The following is a 16,555-nucleotide window of genomic DNA, read 5'->3' as shown; positions in this document are numbered from 1 at the left end:
ACAGCACAGAAGAAGAGGAAAGAACATGATGACTGGTTACTGAAGCAGGTCGCCCAGTTGGATGAACAGAGGGCGGAACTGCAACATAGACTGTTGCAAGAAAATGATGAGCTCTTCAGGTTTGGGGAAACAGTTGCAGACATGCTGTGAGGCTGCCAGAGGAGCAGAGGTCACAGGCAATGTTCCATCTCTACAAACAGCAGAAGCAGAAACAATCAACGATTGCATATTTTGATATTTAATTAATGTAATATTTTGTAAGTTCCTACACTATACATTTTCCACACTTATATTTGGGCACTAAACTGTGTAATTTTCAGTGCTTTACAACTTTGCACCTTGTATAATATTGTGCATGTTACTGAAAATAAATAACAACTTGATTTTATACCAGGTCCTTTTTTTATTCAAACAGCCGCATGTTATTTATAGGCTCATTTATTTTATGTCCTTACAATTTACTGATTAAGTTGGCCATGACACACTGTTGTTCTGCAAGGGCAAAGTTGCATAGGTGATTGAAAGAAGGCCATCAGGTCATTCCGTACACCAGTGGCAGTTCTGGTGGAATGGCACCTTGAAAGGTAATGAGGATCTAGAGATTCCAAGACATTCGTGTCTTCGCCACTCGCCTGGCTGAGGTGACATCTGATGTGTAGCATCTGAGTCTGCAAAGTCAGCAGGGATGTATCTGCTCACAGGAGTGTTGACTTCATCGGTGTAGGCCAGGAGGTTGCGTAAAGCGATACAAGCTTTGACAATGTTCACTGCTTTGTCAGGCAGAAATTCCAGTGGTCGACTGAGGATTCTCCACCTTGCCACCAAGATGCCAAATGTGTTCTCAAACACCCGTCTGGCTGTGGAGTGACGGTAGTTATACATCTACTTTTCCATGGTCATGTTCATCCCTATTTAGCAAAACATAAAATATAGAGTATTAATGAATAGGAAATCATTATGTGGCAATGTAGCTGTGATCACTACAAACATTTAGGGGAATACATATATAAAGTCACACAAAGCAAGCACTATTACATTAAATCAATTTTCATTGAACTCAGTGTCTGTGATTTGCCTGCAAAGGGCCGCATGAGATTGCTGTGTAGGGGGAACACAGCATCACCAACAATTACATGCGGGACTTTGACTCCTGTTCCAGGAAGATTGGCTGGTGGGGGAAGGTTCAGTTTGTTTGTGTTCAAGCAGCATAGAACCATATCTGTTCTCCTTTAAGATGCCCCCGTCACTTTCCTGTCCATATCCCCATACATCCACCATGGTAAACTGATATCTGGTGTTGCAGGTAGCCATCAGGACAACAGAGTGTGCACCCTCGTAATAGTTGCTCCCGGCGTGCGGCGGTGCCTTGATGTTCACGTGTTTTCCGTCGGTGCTGCCAACACAGCTCGGATAGTTCCATAGTTGCCAAAAATTAGCTGCAATAGTTTCCCATTGGGCGACTGAAGGGCAGGGAAGGAACTCCCGCTGCAATGCTTTCCCGAAAGCCATACAGACCTCCGAAATTATGGACGACACTGTGCTTGATGCCAGTTTGTAACTAGCTACAGCCTGTTGACTTCCACCTGAAGCTAAAACTCGATGGTGATTGCCAGTCTCTGAGCAATGTCTATAGGCATACTGTGCGTACACTGATGCGAAATAAATGATTGGAGACGATGAACCAAATCTTCAAATCTACCTGCCGACATCCAGAAATATTTGAAATGCATTTCCTCGTCCATGTTTCTCAGCGACCAGACGAGCACAGAAGATTCACCCTCCTTCTGCCTCAATCCATTCAATGGTCGTACACACCATCTCCTCCGACGCTTTCTCTCTCTGCTGCGTTGCAGTAATTTCAATAAAAGTAACTCTCATTCAACATCTATTAGCTCCAGCTCCAACATGATGCGCTCAGTAGTCGCCATTGTTTGAGGTACACAAAGAAACTCAACACAGCAGCATAGAAACCCCACCACCAACTAGCGTTTTGGCGGTGAATTGCAGAGCAACACACAGGTATAAATGCTCACAACGGCGGAGGCCACTTGCATATAAATCAGCCTTGACTAGTTGACATTCAGGACACATTTAAATGGCCAGTTGACAGATCCACAAAAGCTCAGTTAAATGCCCCTATTACAATGTCATTATTTGACACACTTTCTTAACGTGCCTTGTCTTATTCAAAGATTTGTGCTGATGCACCCAGGTACTTCAGTTCCTGAACCTGTCCTGCCTCCGTGCTCTTGAGATTATACTGACTGCATTGTTTCCGCATAACTACACAAGTTCAGGAATGTGACATGGTCTTGTTCTGTGTCAAATATTAGGTCATGTTGCAAATCTACAAATCTCTGGTGAGACCGCACTTAGAGTATTGTGTTCAATTCTGGTCACCTCATTATAGGAAGGATGTGGAAGCTATGGAGAGGGTGCTGAGGAGATTTACCAGGATGTTGCCTGGTTTGGAGAACAAGTCATATGAAGCAAGGTTAGCAGAGCTGAGACTTTTCTCTTTGGAGTGTAGAAGAATGAGAGGGGACTTGATAGAGGTCTACAAGATCACGAGAGGCATAGATAGGGTGGATAGTGAGTACCTGTTTCCCAGGGCACCAATAGCAAACACCAGAGGACATATGTACAAAATTAAGGGAGGGAAGTTTAGGGGAGACATCGGGGTAAGTTTTTTACACAGAGGGTTGTGAGTGCCTGGAATGACTTGCCAGGGATGGTGGTGGAGGCTTAAACATTAGGGGTATTTAAGAACCTCTTGGACAGGCACATGGATGAAAGAAAAATGGAGGGTTATGGGGTAGTGTGGGTTTAGTACTTTTTTTAAAGATTGTATGGGTCGGCACAACATGGAGGGCTGAAGGGCCTGTACTGTAGTGTTCTAATTAGAATTCAATAAATAAAATAAGTTGAACTTTATCAATGTCAAACATTGATTATGAAGTTGGAGGAAAACCCAATTAAAACTCAGGGTTTATGCAAAAAAACCCACAACTTGTTCCTTTGCTCCAAAGGAACTTGTTCTTTTGAGAGGATGAGCATATAACCTAGTTGGACTAGTGGAATGACCTTCAATCCCAAAATGGTGCTGTTATCTGATCTAAAGGTGATGTTGGAGTCACAGTAGGAAGATTGGTAAATTGGTTTATTATTATCGTGCAGAGGTACAATGAAAATGTTCTTGCATTTCATCTGTTTACAGATCATTTCATTACGTAACTACACGAGGTAGTAAAGGGAAGAACAATAACAATGTAGTTACATAGAAAGTTAAGCACTGTGTAGGCAGATAAGGGACAAGGTCATAATAAAGATAGATTGTGAGGTTGAGCCCATCTTATCAAACGAAGGGACCGCTCAGTAGTATTATAACGGCAGAAGAGAAGCTCCTCAAGCCTGATAGTATGTGCTTTCAGTCTTATATCTTCTGGCCAATAACGGGGGGGGGGGGGGGGGCAAAGAGAATGTCAGGGTTGGGTAGAGTTTTTGATTCTATTAGTTGCTTTGCTGAACCAGTGAGAAGTATAGACAGAGTCCAAGGATGAGGCACTGGTTTCAATGATGCGCTGAGCTGTGTCTACAACTTTCTGCAGCTTCGTACAATCTTGGACAGAGCAGTTGCCATACTAAGCTTTGATACATCTGATAGTTTGCTTTCTATGGTGCATCAGTAAAAATTCCTTTAGCCTGCTGAGGAAGTAGAGGCATTGGTGAGCGTTCTTGGCCGTGGCATCTACATGATTAGACTAGGACAGGCACTTGACTAGGAACTTGAAGCTCTTAATTCTCTGGACCTCAGTGCCATTGATGTAAACAGGAGCTTGGGCACTGCACCTCATTCCTCGTCCCACCATCTTCCTGAAGTTAATGACTTAAGTTTTTTTGTTTTTCTAACATAAAGGGAAAGGTTGGTTTTGTGGTACCATGCCACCCTGCTCTCTATTTGCAGGATGACTTCTATTGGTAGATGTAGATATTACAGTAAGAAGTGAGATTAGTTGGACTGTACTTCCCTCATGTTTTGGCACTTCCATTTTTATGCAGATATATTTTTAAAAGGACATGTTAAAGAAAACAGTAGAAATATGTGCTACAAGTCTCCAGTTTGCTTGTATCTTCAGTAAATGTAATAACCAGAAGATATGTTGGAGACAGAAACATTTTAGAGGCATCTGGACAAATAAGTGAATGACGAAATCATAAAGAGATATGGAATTAATGTGAGGAAAATTGAATTAATATAGCTAGGTAAGATATTTCTATGCTGTAGAGCACTATTGTATTCTAAGCATGAGTGGATATATGCATAAAGATCTCTAAGTATTACATCTGATTTTCTCTCAGACAGATGTTCACATGCCATGGTATATTAATATGCTTTTATAACAGAAGTCCTCGTACCATTTTTCTGATCCTTATCCAAAGGTAACGAAGATGAATCTCAAGGTTGTATATGATATACATACTTAGATAATAAATTTACTTTGAATTTTGAATTAGTTCATTGAAAAATTAAGAAGGGGAGGAGGGGCATTAATGGAAGTTAGAGAAGTCAATGTTCATGCCATCAGGGTATATTTAGTTTTTTTTTGTTCTTTTTCCCCACCTCCCTTTTTTTCTTTCTCTCTCTGCCCATCACTCTGCCTGTTCTCCATCTCCCTCTGTTGCCCTCCCACCCCCTTTCTTTCTCCCTAGGCCTCCCGTCCCATGATCCTTTCCCTTCTCCAGCTCTGTATCCCTTTTGCCAATCATCTTTCTGGTTCTCAGCTTCACCCCACCCCCTTCGGTCTTCTCCTATCATTTCGCATTTTCCCCTCCCCTCCTACTTTCAAGTCTCTTACTATCTTCCCTTTCAGTTAGTCCTGACGAAGGGTCTCGGCCCGAAACGTCGACAGCACTTCTCCTTATAGATGCTGCCTGGCCTGCTGCGTTCCACCAGCATTTTATGTGTGTTGCTTGAATTTCCAGCATCTGCAGATTTCCTCGTGTTTACTAAACTAAAAAAAACAGCTCTACAAGCTCATGTGATGTAATCTTAAATTATTTGCTGTAACCACGTGAAAGATCTTAACCAAGATCTTTCCAGAACTTTCACTATGAAAAAACAATACCTAAGATTTATTGGTAGACTCTGTAATATCCCAAAACATTTTACAGCTATCGAGGTAGTTGTGAAGTCACTGTTGTTATACAGGAATAAGACATTTGACAAGGACCGGTATGGTAGGCTAGTACAGAAGGTTAAGACCCATGGGCTCTGAGCCTTGTTGGTGATTGGCTGGGTGTTAAGAAGCAGAGGGTGGTGGTGGATGTGTTTCTTTGACTGGAGATCTATACAAAGTGATGTACTGCATTTTTTATTATAACGTTCAACAGGACTGCTGATACCTTCAAACTCTTTGTAGTATCTAACTTGCTGAGGTTGTTCAGTAGTTTCAATTTCACTCCCGGCCATTTCTGGCATCCCAAGCCAATTAACTGAATTGGATTTCATGTTCTTTATTCCTGTGTTCCAATACCAGCGCACATGTCAAGATGTACAAACAAGCTGGATGAACTCAGCAGGTCGGGCAGCATCCGTTGAAAGGAGCAGTCAACGTTTCGGGCCGAGACCCTTCATCAGGACTGAAGAAGGAAAGGGCAGGGGCCTTATAAAGAAGGTGGGGGGAGGGTGGAAGGTGCCAGGTGAAAAACCAATCAGAAGAAAGATCAAGGGGTGGGGGAGGGGAAGCAGGGAGGGGATAGGCCAGGGAGGTGAAGAAGGAATGTAAGGGGAAAACACTATGGGCAGTAGAAGAAGGCAGAGTCATGAGAGAGGTGATAGACAGCTAGAAGAGGAGGCAGAGTGAAAGTGGGATGGTGGAAGGGAGAGGGAGGGAATTACTGGAAGTTGGAGAATTTGATGTTCATACCAAGGGGCTGGAGACTACCCAGACGGTATTTGAAGTGTTGCTCCTCCAACCTGAGTTTGGCCTCATCATGGCAGTAGAGGAGACCATGTATGGACATATCCGAATGGGAATGTGAAGCAGAGTTGAAGTGGGTGGCAACCGGGAGATCCTGTCTGTTGTGGTGGATGGAGCGGAGGTGCTCAATGAAGCGATCCCCCAATCTGCATCGGGTCTCGCCGATGTAGAAGAGGCCGCACCGGGAGCACCGGATGCAATAGATGACCCCAACAGACTCACAAGTGAAGTGTTGCCTCACCTGGAAGGACTGTTTGGGGCCCTGAATTGTGGTAGGAGAGGAGGTGTAGGGACAGGTGTAGCACTTATGCTTGCAGGGCACACTTGTTGCCTGACCCATAGTTGATGGAGATACAGAAGTGGACATCAGTTGGCGCCAATTAAGTGTAAGGTTTCACTGCTAATGTAATGGCTTCTCTGTAATGTTCCACTGCTAAGGTAATGGTTTCTCTGTAGTAGCAATTTTTGGGTTATGACTGGAGATAATGGGGCATGCTAGCCAATGAATGGGTTGTTGCTCTTTCTTATGTGTCTGGGAGCTGGGAATTCATGGTCTTTTGCTGGGGAGAGAAGATGCGAATGGAGAGAGTTGGTAGACCTTGGACGGAGTGGACTTGGAGCGAGGGTCTGAAGGTCAGCAACGATCGGAGGAGGTCGATGGTGAATGAACGGCCTTATCAGTGAGCTCCAACCTTGTGTTTCATGAGAATGGGCCCCTTTTCTTTTTTTGTTTTCTTTACTAACCATATGGTCAAATTAAGAATTATAAAGCTCAGTTGTTTAATCGCATGTTTGTTATTGTTTGTTGTGTGTACTGTTTGTTATTTTGTGGTACTGATTTGTAACGGGACACATTGAGCAGCATCCACACAAACGAGATTTAAGTTTGGCCGGGCCAGGAGGCTATCATCTCCTATATTAAGCCACTAGCCAAAGTGAGAGTTACATAAGAGAAACCCTCTCTGAACAGGCTTTAAAGATGTGTCTTACCGCCATATGGTTCATCCCAGTCTGTACCCAAGCCACCATTCCACCTACTGCTGTAGACTTTGTGATGCACCATCAATAACTCACACTGAGACGTAAGGCGAGATATCGGCTTTTATTGACTGAAGAAGGAACCAGCAGTGAGTGACCATCATATTACATCCTGGAGAATGAGGCAGAGGATTGGACCTGAATCGCCTTTATACAGGGCCTGTGGGAGGAGCCACAGGAGCAGTCAGAAGGGGGCGTGTCCAGACAGGCACATAGTTCACCACACTTTGTCACACCACGGATTTGGAAGATGGGCTAAATAAACAAAGTACGTGAAGAGTGAACTTCATTATGGGAATCACATGAAGCTCTATTGAGATTTGGTGACAATGAAACTCTTACCAATCACAATGACTCATTGACAGGGACTTAAATGGAACTTCCTTGTAGTATCAATGAAAGTCTCAGAACTGATTCATACAAAATGCTCCCAGCTCTCTGCTTGAACACTGAGCCATACAGCTTCTTAAATTGGGAGGAGTATTTTCAACCTGACAAGAAGCCCAGACTGTACACTGCTTGTTGGGAATGGAATGGATGAACAACCATACATTTAGACCAACTTACCGGCAACAGGGAAGATCACACCAATGATTAAAAGTAAACAGAACTCCTGTTGGTTCTGTTTTGATGCCTTGTTAGTTGCCTTGTTAGCAACATCTCAGAGTCCCCTCCAGTACATTATGAAGGAAAGAGCATAGAACTTAACAATCAACAACCTTGAAAAACAACTCTTAGTTAAAAAACCTTCGGTAGGATCACCTTAATTGACTTGACTTTGCATTGTTAATTATCCACCTTGTTTGCCTGTGTTGCACACACCTTTGGCTGGCCTAGCCATTTCAACATTGTCTTGGGCCTCCTTATAACCATATAACAATCACAGCACGGAAACAGGTCATCTCGGCCCTCCTAGTCCGTGCCGAACTCTTAATCTCACCTAGTCCCACCTACCCGCACTCAGCCCATAACCCTCCACTCCTTTCCTGTCCATATACCTATCCAATTTTACCTTAAATGACACAACTGAACTGGCCTCTACTACTTCTACAGGAAGCTCATTCCACACAGCTATCACTCTCTGAGTAAAGAAATACCCCCTCGTGTTTCCCTTAAACTTCTGCCCCCTAACTCTCAAATCATTTCCTCTCGTTTGAATCTCCCCTACTCTCAATGGAAACAGCCTATTCACGTCAACTCTATCTATCCCTCTCAAAATTTTAAATACCTCGATCAAATCCCCCCTCAACCTTCTACGCTCCAATGAATAGAGACCGAACTTGTTCAACCTTTCTCTGTAACTTAAGAGCTGAAACCCAGGTAACATCCTAGTAAATCGTCTCTGCACTCTCTCTAATTTCTTGATATCTTTCCTATAATTCGGTGACCAGAACTGCACACAATATTCCAAATTTGGCCTTACCAATGCCTTGTACAATTTAACATTACATCCCAACTTCTGTACTCAATGCTTTGATTTATAAAGGCCAGCGTTCCAAAAGCCTTCTTCACCACCCTATCTACATGAGACTCCACCTTCAGGGAACTATGCACTGTTATTCCTAGATCTCTCTGTTCCTCTGCATTCCTCAATGCCCTACCATTTACCCTGTATGTTCTATTTGGATTATTCCTGCCAAAATGTAGAACCTCACACTTCTCAGCATTAAACTCCAACTGCCAATGTTCAGCCCATTCTTCTAATTGGCATAAATCTCCCTGCAAGCTTTGAAAACCCACCTCATTATCCACAACACCTCCTACCTAAGTATCATCGGAATACTTACTAATCCAATTTACCACCCCATCATCCAGATCATTTATGTATATGACAAACAACATTGGGCCCAAAACAGATCCCTGAGGCACCCCGCTAGTCACCAGCCTCCATCCCGATAAACAATTATCCACCACTACTCTCTGGCATCTCCCATCTAGCCACTGTTGAATCCATTTTATTACTCCAGCATTAATACCTAACGACTGAACCTTCTTAACTAACCCTCCATGTGGAACTTTGTCAAAGGCTTTGCTGAAGTCCATATAGACTACATCCACTGCCTTACCCTCGTCAACATTCCTCGTAACTTCTTCAAAAAATTCAATAAGGTTTGTCAAACAACTTACCGGCAACTTACCTTGTCACTGGACTAACACAAAACCGTGCAGTTCTTGGTGTGCAATAGCCACCCCATGTCAAATCAAACATACACATCTTCCATCTGTAGAAATGGAGTGAAAGCAAGTGATCCCAAAGCACAGTTAACGAGATTTCTATGTATTGCTCTCCGTGCACCTACAGTGGAACTGGTGCACACCTGCTCTTTTGGAGAAGGGAGCATCCAGGTCAGCTCGGCACCAAGAAGGCCCAACTTGTTGATGGAAATTGTAAAGCTATCATTAGAACGACAGTGATAGAAATTTTACTCCACTGGGCTGGGACTTGACCTTTAGTTTTGGCCGACAGAGCAGACAGCTGCCTTCACACAGAGAAACCCCACCAACCATGGAAGCAGGAGGCTGAAGAAATTTGGCACGTCCCCATCAACCCTTAACAATTTTTAACAATGCACCATAGAAGCATCCTATCTACATGATGGCCTGGTGTGGCAACTGCACAGCATATGGCCCAAGAAGCTAAAAAGTTGCACAACTCAGCACATCACAGAAACCAAACTCCCCTCATGGAATATCTATACTTCTTGCTGCCTCGGTAAAATGGCCAGCATCATCAAAATTCCCACCTACCTTGGACATTCTCTTTTCTCCCTTCTTCCAACAGGTAGATGATATAAAAGCCTGTGAGCCAGGCTCAAGGACAGCTTCCATCCCACTGTTAAATAATGGTTGAATGGCTCAACATTATGTATGATAAGATTGACTTCACAATATACCTTGTTATTATATTGCATCTTATTCTTTATCTGAACTGCAGTCCCTTTGTGGCTGTTACACTTAATTCTGCATTGTTATTATTGTACAATACACCGTGTAATGGTTTGATCTACATGAACATTATGCAAGACAAGTTTTTCACTGTATCTTCCATACCTGTGATAATAATCAACGAATTCCATTCCTAATCATGGTGGCAGCAAGGCTAGTGTGGCATGAGACATGGCCTAACCGACAGGGCTCTCAGGGTCTACAGCAGGGTTTCTCAACCAGGGTTCCGTAAGAGATTCCAATTTTAAAAATAAATATTCTTTGTTGAACCTGGTGCAATGCGTGATGCTAGCACTCACAGTGGTGGGTAGTGACCGAGCAGCCCCGTAAGCAATCTCATTAGAGGTCTCTCAGCCCCGTATGGCAGTGTGCTGTAGGACCATGTTTATTTGCTTGAGTTTTTAAATGAGAGAAAGGGGAGGCCATTGATAATTGTTGAGCGCTGAATTGCACGGAGGGAAGGACAGTAGGCTGATGAGGAGCGCAAAGAGCTCCGAGTTTTTAATGAACTCAGCCAATGATGTCAGCCTCTCCCTCTTGAATAACCTCCCCCAAGTTCCCCTGATGCGCTACCTGACTTAGAAAAGTGAACAAACTCTACTGGGGTTGTAGGAAATTTTCGATGTGAAGACAATCCAGTGTGGAGATTTTTGAAGCGGAGGTGTGAGATGGAAGAGGAGGATTCTAGGCCTAGGCCTGTGAACAATTCTGATAAGGTTAATGATGAAGAATTACAATCTTCCGAGTCATTTCACTGCACCAGTGCAAAAATGGAAACAAAAGTCCATCTCTTTTTTACAAAACTATGTTTATTTACCAACAAATACACAAATTACAAACATTAAGTATTTACAAGACAGTATAAATTAAAATTAAAATATTATTACTGTCCATAAAACAGTCATTTCCCTGGGACCCCCACCGCTCCCGGAAAACCCCCACTGTACCCATCATGACTACATGCTAAGTCTCCAAAGACAGCCAGAAGAAGGGCAGGCAGTCGGCCCTGGCAGAACCCTTGACTTTCCGCCGCCTACACCAGTGAATGGCCATCCTGGCCAGGCCCAGGAGCAAGACCACCAGTAGATCCTCCTCGCGAACCATCCTCTTCTGTACTGGGTGCCCATGCAAAAGGAGCGCAGGGCTGAGGTGCCCCTTCAGATACTCAGGCAGGGGCTGCAACCTCTCACACTCCATAGAAACGTGGTACACTGGCTCTTCCTGATCAGAATGGACAGGTGGACGGGGTGTCAGTGATCTGCCTAAAGACCAGTTGTCCGGTACTGCCCTCTACAACACCTTCCACCCCAGGTCCCCAGTGTACAGGGAGAGGACCCCTGCATAAAGAGATCTCCACTGGGGACCTCCTCTGCTGCCAGATGGTAAAACAGATCATCAAGATGAGTCTGGTCGGCAGATGAAGGCAAGGAAGTGAAAGATGTGCAGAAGCAGCCCGTACAAGAAACACTTTGGAGCGTCATAGAACGGCACGGTAGGCATCCCTGCCAGAAGGTTCCCGCGGGATATCCTGAGGCCTTGGTCCGATGAACACTTCCAGCCCATCAGGTGGTAGTGCAGTGGGACTCCCTCCGCTTCCCCAACCCCCATGATAGAATGGGGACCAGTCCCCCTCGCAGCTACACTCTGTCCCCCACTGGCACCAGGAGCACCCTGGCTAGATAAGACCAGAACCCAGACCCTCAGCAGCTCTCGGTAAAAGTGAAGTAGTTCCTTCAAAGCGGGGCAGCTGATGCTGTCCGCAGGAAGCTTCCTACAGGTAGTGTCCCCGGCGGAGAAAGCACGTTGCTAGTCCATGGTATCTCGGAGGGTAGTCACCATACAGGTATCTGTGCAGGGTCCCGAGGCGGAGAGCCACAGCACACACACCAATGACTGACCGCCCTCCGCCACCAGAAGACTCAGGACTGCAGCAGAGACCCAATACCTCCTGTTGTCCCAGAAGAAGTCCACCAGTCTCTTCTGGGTCCTGGAGACAAGAGCAGCGGGCAGGACTAAAGTAAGCAACTAGTACCACATCTTTACAATGAAGGCTACTTATCAATCAGTTTTTTACGTGGACTGGAGATCCATGCTGTCCTATTCCGTTGTGCCAAGCCTGTGGCAAACAACTTACAGATGCAGCAATGGCTCCAGCAAAATTGAAAAGACTCTTAACTACAAATCAGAATCAGGTTTATTATCACCGGCATGTGACATGAAATTTATTAACTTAGCAGCAGCAGTTCAATGCAATACATAATCTAGCAGAGAGAGAAAAAATAATAATAAATAATAATTTAAAAAATAATAAACAAGTAAATCAATTACGGTATACGTATAGGAGCAAGGACAGAAATTGTCTCACTTCAGTTGAAGGTGAAATCTGTGTGTGCTTATATCAAGCTTGACCCAGAATTGAGAAATTTATTATGTCTGCCTTTTGAGTTTTTAAAATTTATGAAAGAGAAATGAAGAGTCATTTCAAGAAAGGTAAGCTGTACTTAACTAAATGTTTTTGTTTTCAAGAATGGTTGGCTAAAAGTTCATTCTCTACTCAAAAGAGCATTGACATTAAGACACTTGATTGATTTATGGAATAAGGTAAATATGGACGATGAGATAAAGAAATCTTTATTAGCAAAAAGAACTTTAATTCAAAATAGGCTTATTCCTTTTACAATGGATAATAAACTTTTACATAATTGGTTCCAAAAAGGGATTAAATATATAGGTGATTATTTTGAAAGAGGTATATTGATGTCATTTGATCAATTAAAAAATAAATATAAAATATCAAATAACACTTTTTTCTGTTATTTTCAATTAAAAGCCTATTTACGAGAAAAGCTGGGTCAAACAATGTTGATACCAAAACCTAGTGAAATAGAAATATTAATTCAGAAAGGAAAAATTGAAAAATTTGCATCTTGTATGTATAATTTGATTCAAAATCAGACAATTAAATCAGGAATTCATAAATCAAGACAAAAATGGGAATCTGATTTGAATGTTAAAATTGATGGAAAAAACTGGTCAAGATTATGTTCTGATAGTATGAGAAATACAATAAATGTTCAACTTAGATTAATACAATATAATTTTTTACATCAATTATATATAACACCACAGAAAATAAATAGATTAAATTCAAATATGTCTGACCAATGTTTTCAATGTAATCAAGAAATTGGTACTTTTTTACATTCTACTTGGCCTTGTTTTAAAATTCAACCATTTTGGATAAATTTAAGACTTTTATTGGAACAAATTACTGGAGTACAACTCCCACATAGTCCACTATTATTTTTATTAGGAGACATTGAAGGGATAATACCGAAACTTAAATTGAATAAGTTTCAGAAAAAATTTATAAAAATTGCATTGGCAGTAGCCAAAAAGTTATCGCAGTTACTTGGAAATCTGATTTATATTTAACTATGGATTGTTGGAATAATGAAATACATAGTTGTATTCCACTTGAAAAAATTGCGTATAATCTAAGAAATGAATATGATATATTTTTGAAAACTTGGCTCCCATACCTACAAAAGATAGGATTAAATACATAGGTCCTTTGAAGATAAAATTATAAAGTAATTGGGGAAAGTAAAAATAAATATTAAAATTATTTTGAACTCCATGGAGCATGTGGGGATCCTCCGATATCCAGGCAATCTTTCTCTTCTTTCTTTTTTTTCTTTCTTTAGATAAGGGTTAAGGGGAGGGTTAATATTATTTTTCTTACGATTTTATCATCACATTTATTCTTTGTAATTTCTAAAATTTAATAAATAAATAATTTTAAAAATGGGGGGCATTGACAATTGGGAAGCTTTTAAAATCAAACAGAAGGCAACTAAAATAGCCTTAAGAAGGGTCAAGATGAAATACAAGGGCAGACTAGCCAATAATATAAAGAAGCATACCAAAAGTTTTTTTTTCAGTTATATAAAGAGTGAAAGGGAGGTGAGAGTTGATATTGGATGACTGGAAAATGATGCTGGTGAGGTAGTAATGGGGAAAAAGAAATGGCAGATGAACTTAATGGGTACTTTGCATCTATCTTCACTGTGGAAGACACTAGCAGTGTGCCAGTGGTCTGAGAGTGTTAGGGAACAAAAGTGTGTGCCATTGCTATGATAAAGGAAAATGTGCATCCCAGAGTCTTGAGAGAAGTTGCTGAAGTGATAACAGATGCATTGGTCATGATCTTAAAAGAATCACTTGCTTCCGTCTGGTAGGCACTTCAGATCCCTCCAGACTAAGACTAATAGGCATTGGAGAAGTTTTTTCCCTACTGTGGTCACTTCGCTGAACAGTTAACTGCCGGTTAACTGTCGGCTAACTATTACTTGGATTGCACTACTTGTATGTATAATCTATATTTTCATTTATATTTATCATTATTATTGTTATGAGCAGAGAGACAACATCTGCTGGAAGTAAATTCCTTGTATGTGCACAGGTACTTGGCGATTAAAGTCTGATTCTGATTCTGATTCTGGCATGGTCCCAGAGGACCAGAAGATTGCAAATGTCACCCCACTCTCTAAGAAGGGAGGAAGGCAAAAGAAAGGAAATTATAAGTCATTTTGCCCAACCTCAGTGGTTGCTTAAGTGTTGGAGTCTATTATTAAGAATGAGGTTTTGAGGTACTTATATACTAATGATGAAATAAGTCAAAGTCAGAATGGTTTCTGTAAAGGAAATCTTGCCTGACAAATCTGTTAGAAGTTCTTCAAGGAAGTAACAAGCAAGGTGGATAAAGCAGAGACAGTGGATGTGACTTACTTGGATTTTCAGAAGGCGTTTGATAAGGTGCCACACGTGAGGCTGCTTAACAAGAAAAAATCCTATGGCATTACAGGAAAGATACTGGCATGGATAGTGGAATGGCTGACAGGCAGGAGGCAGCGAGTGGGAATAAAGGGGGCCATTTCTGGTTGGCTGCCGGTGACTAGTTGTGCTCCTCAGGTGTCATTATTGGGACTGCTGATTCTCACATTGTTTGTCAAAAACTTAGATAATGGAATTGATGGTTTTGGGGCAGAGTTTCCAGATGATACGAGGATAGGTGGAGGGGTAGGTAGTGCTGAGGAAGCAATGCAATTGCAGCAGGACTTAGACAAATTGGAAGATTGGGCATAAAAAGTTAGCAGATAGAATACAGTGTTGGGAAATACATGATACCTTTAATGCATTTTGGTAAAAGGAATAATAGTGGGGACAATTATCTAAATGAGAAGGTTCAAAAATCAGAGGTGCAGAGGGACTTAGGAGTCCTCATGCAAGAGGACTAATTCACAGGTTGAGTCTGTGGTAAAGAAGGCAAATGCAATGTTGGCATTTATATCAAGGAGAATATAATACAAAAGCAAGGAGATTATGCTGAGCCTTTATAAGACACTAGTCAGGCTACATTTAGAGTATTGTCAACATTTTTTGGTACCATATCTCAGAAAGGATGTGACGTCATTGGAGAGAGACCTGAGGATGATTCCAGGAATGAAGGGGTTAACATATGAGGCGCATTTGGCAGCTTTGGGTCTGTACTCAATGGAATTTAGAAGAATGCATGGGGATCTCATTGAAACCTCCTGAATGTTGAAAGAAGTAGATAGGGTCAATCTGGAGAGGATGCTTCCTATGGTGGAACTAGAGGGCATAGCTTCAAAATTGAGGGGTGTCCCTTTAAAACATATATTTATTTTAGCCAGAGAATAGTAAATCAATGGAATGTTCTTCCACAAACTGCGGTGGAGGCCAAGTCCGTGCATATACTTAGGGTGAAAGTTGATTGTTTCCTGATCGGACAGGGTATCAAATGATATGGCGAGAAGGCAAGTATATGGGGTGAGTGTGATCCAGGATCAGCCATAATGAAATGGCAGAGGTGACCTGATGGGCTGAATGGCCTAATTCTGCTCCTATGTCTTATGGATAATCATTTTTGAATTATTTTATCTACAACTTGCTGATCATGCTAACGTATCATGAGTTCTAGATATAATAATTTTTATGCAGGGGTTCCCTGAGACCTGAAAATTATTTCAAGGGTGAGCCTGATATCCCGGGTGACCTTTGGGGTTGCCAACTGTCCCGTATTAGCCGGGACATCCCGTATATTGGGCTAAATTGGTTTGACCGACCTTGTCCCGTATTTCCCCTGCTAAGGCAGACAGCTCTTGTGAAACCGTTCGTAAGCCGAAAAGCGAAGAAGTGATTACCATTAATTGACATGGGAAAATTTTTTGAGCGTTCCCAGACCCAAAAGTGACCTACCAAATAACACATAAAACCTTAAATAACACTAACATATAGTAAAAGCAGGAATAATGTATGTACAGTGTAGTTTCACTTAGAATCGGGAAGATTAAACCAAAACCCATATATAGAAAAAAAATCGGCACGTACACGCATGCACACGTCACGTATGCTATCGACACGCATGCGAACGGCACGCATGCGCACACATATGCCCGCGCAAGGCCTCATGGTCATCGTAGTCTTACTGGGGTAGACACAAGAGTCCCGTATTTGGGAGTGAAAAAGTTGGCAAACCTAGTGACCTCTGCTACTATCAGGTAGAG

The sequence above is a fragment of the Hypanus sabinus genome, chromosome 9 (genome assembly GCF_030144855.1).
Source record: "Hypanus sabinus isolate sHypSab1 chromosome 9, sHypSab1.hap1, whole genome shotgun sequence".
NCBI classification, from domain to species: Eukaryota; Metazoa; Chordata; class Chondrichthyes; order Myliobatiformes; family Dasyatidae; genus Hypanus; species Hypanus sabinus.
This window is presented reverse-complemented; position numbering follows the sequence as displayed.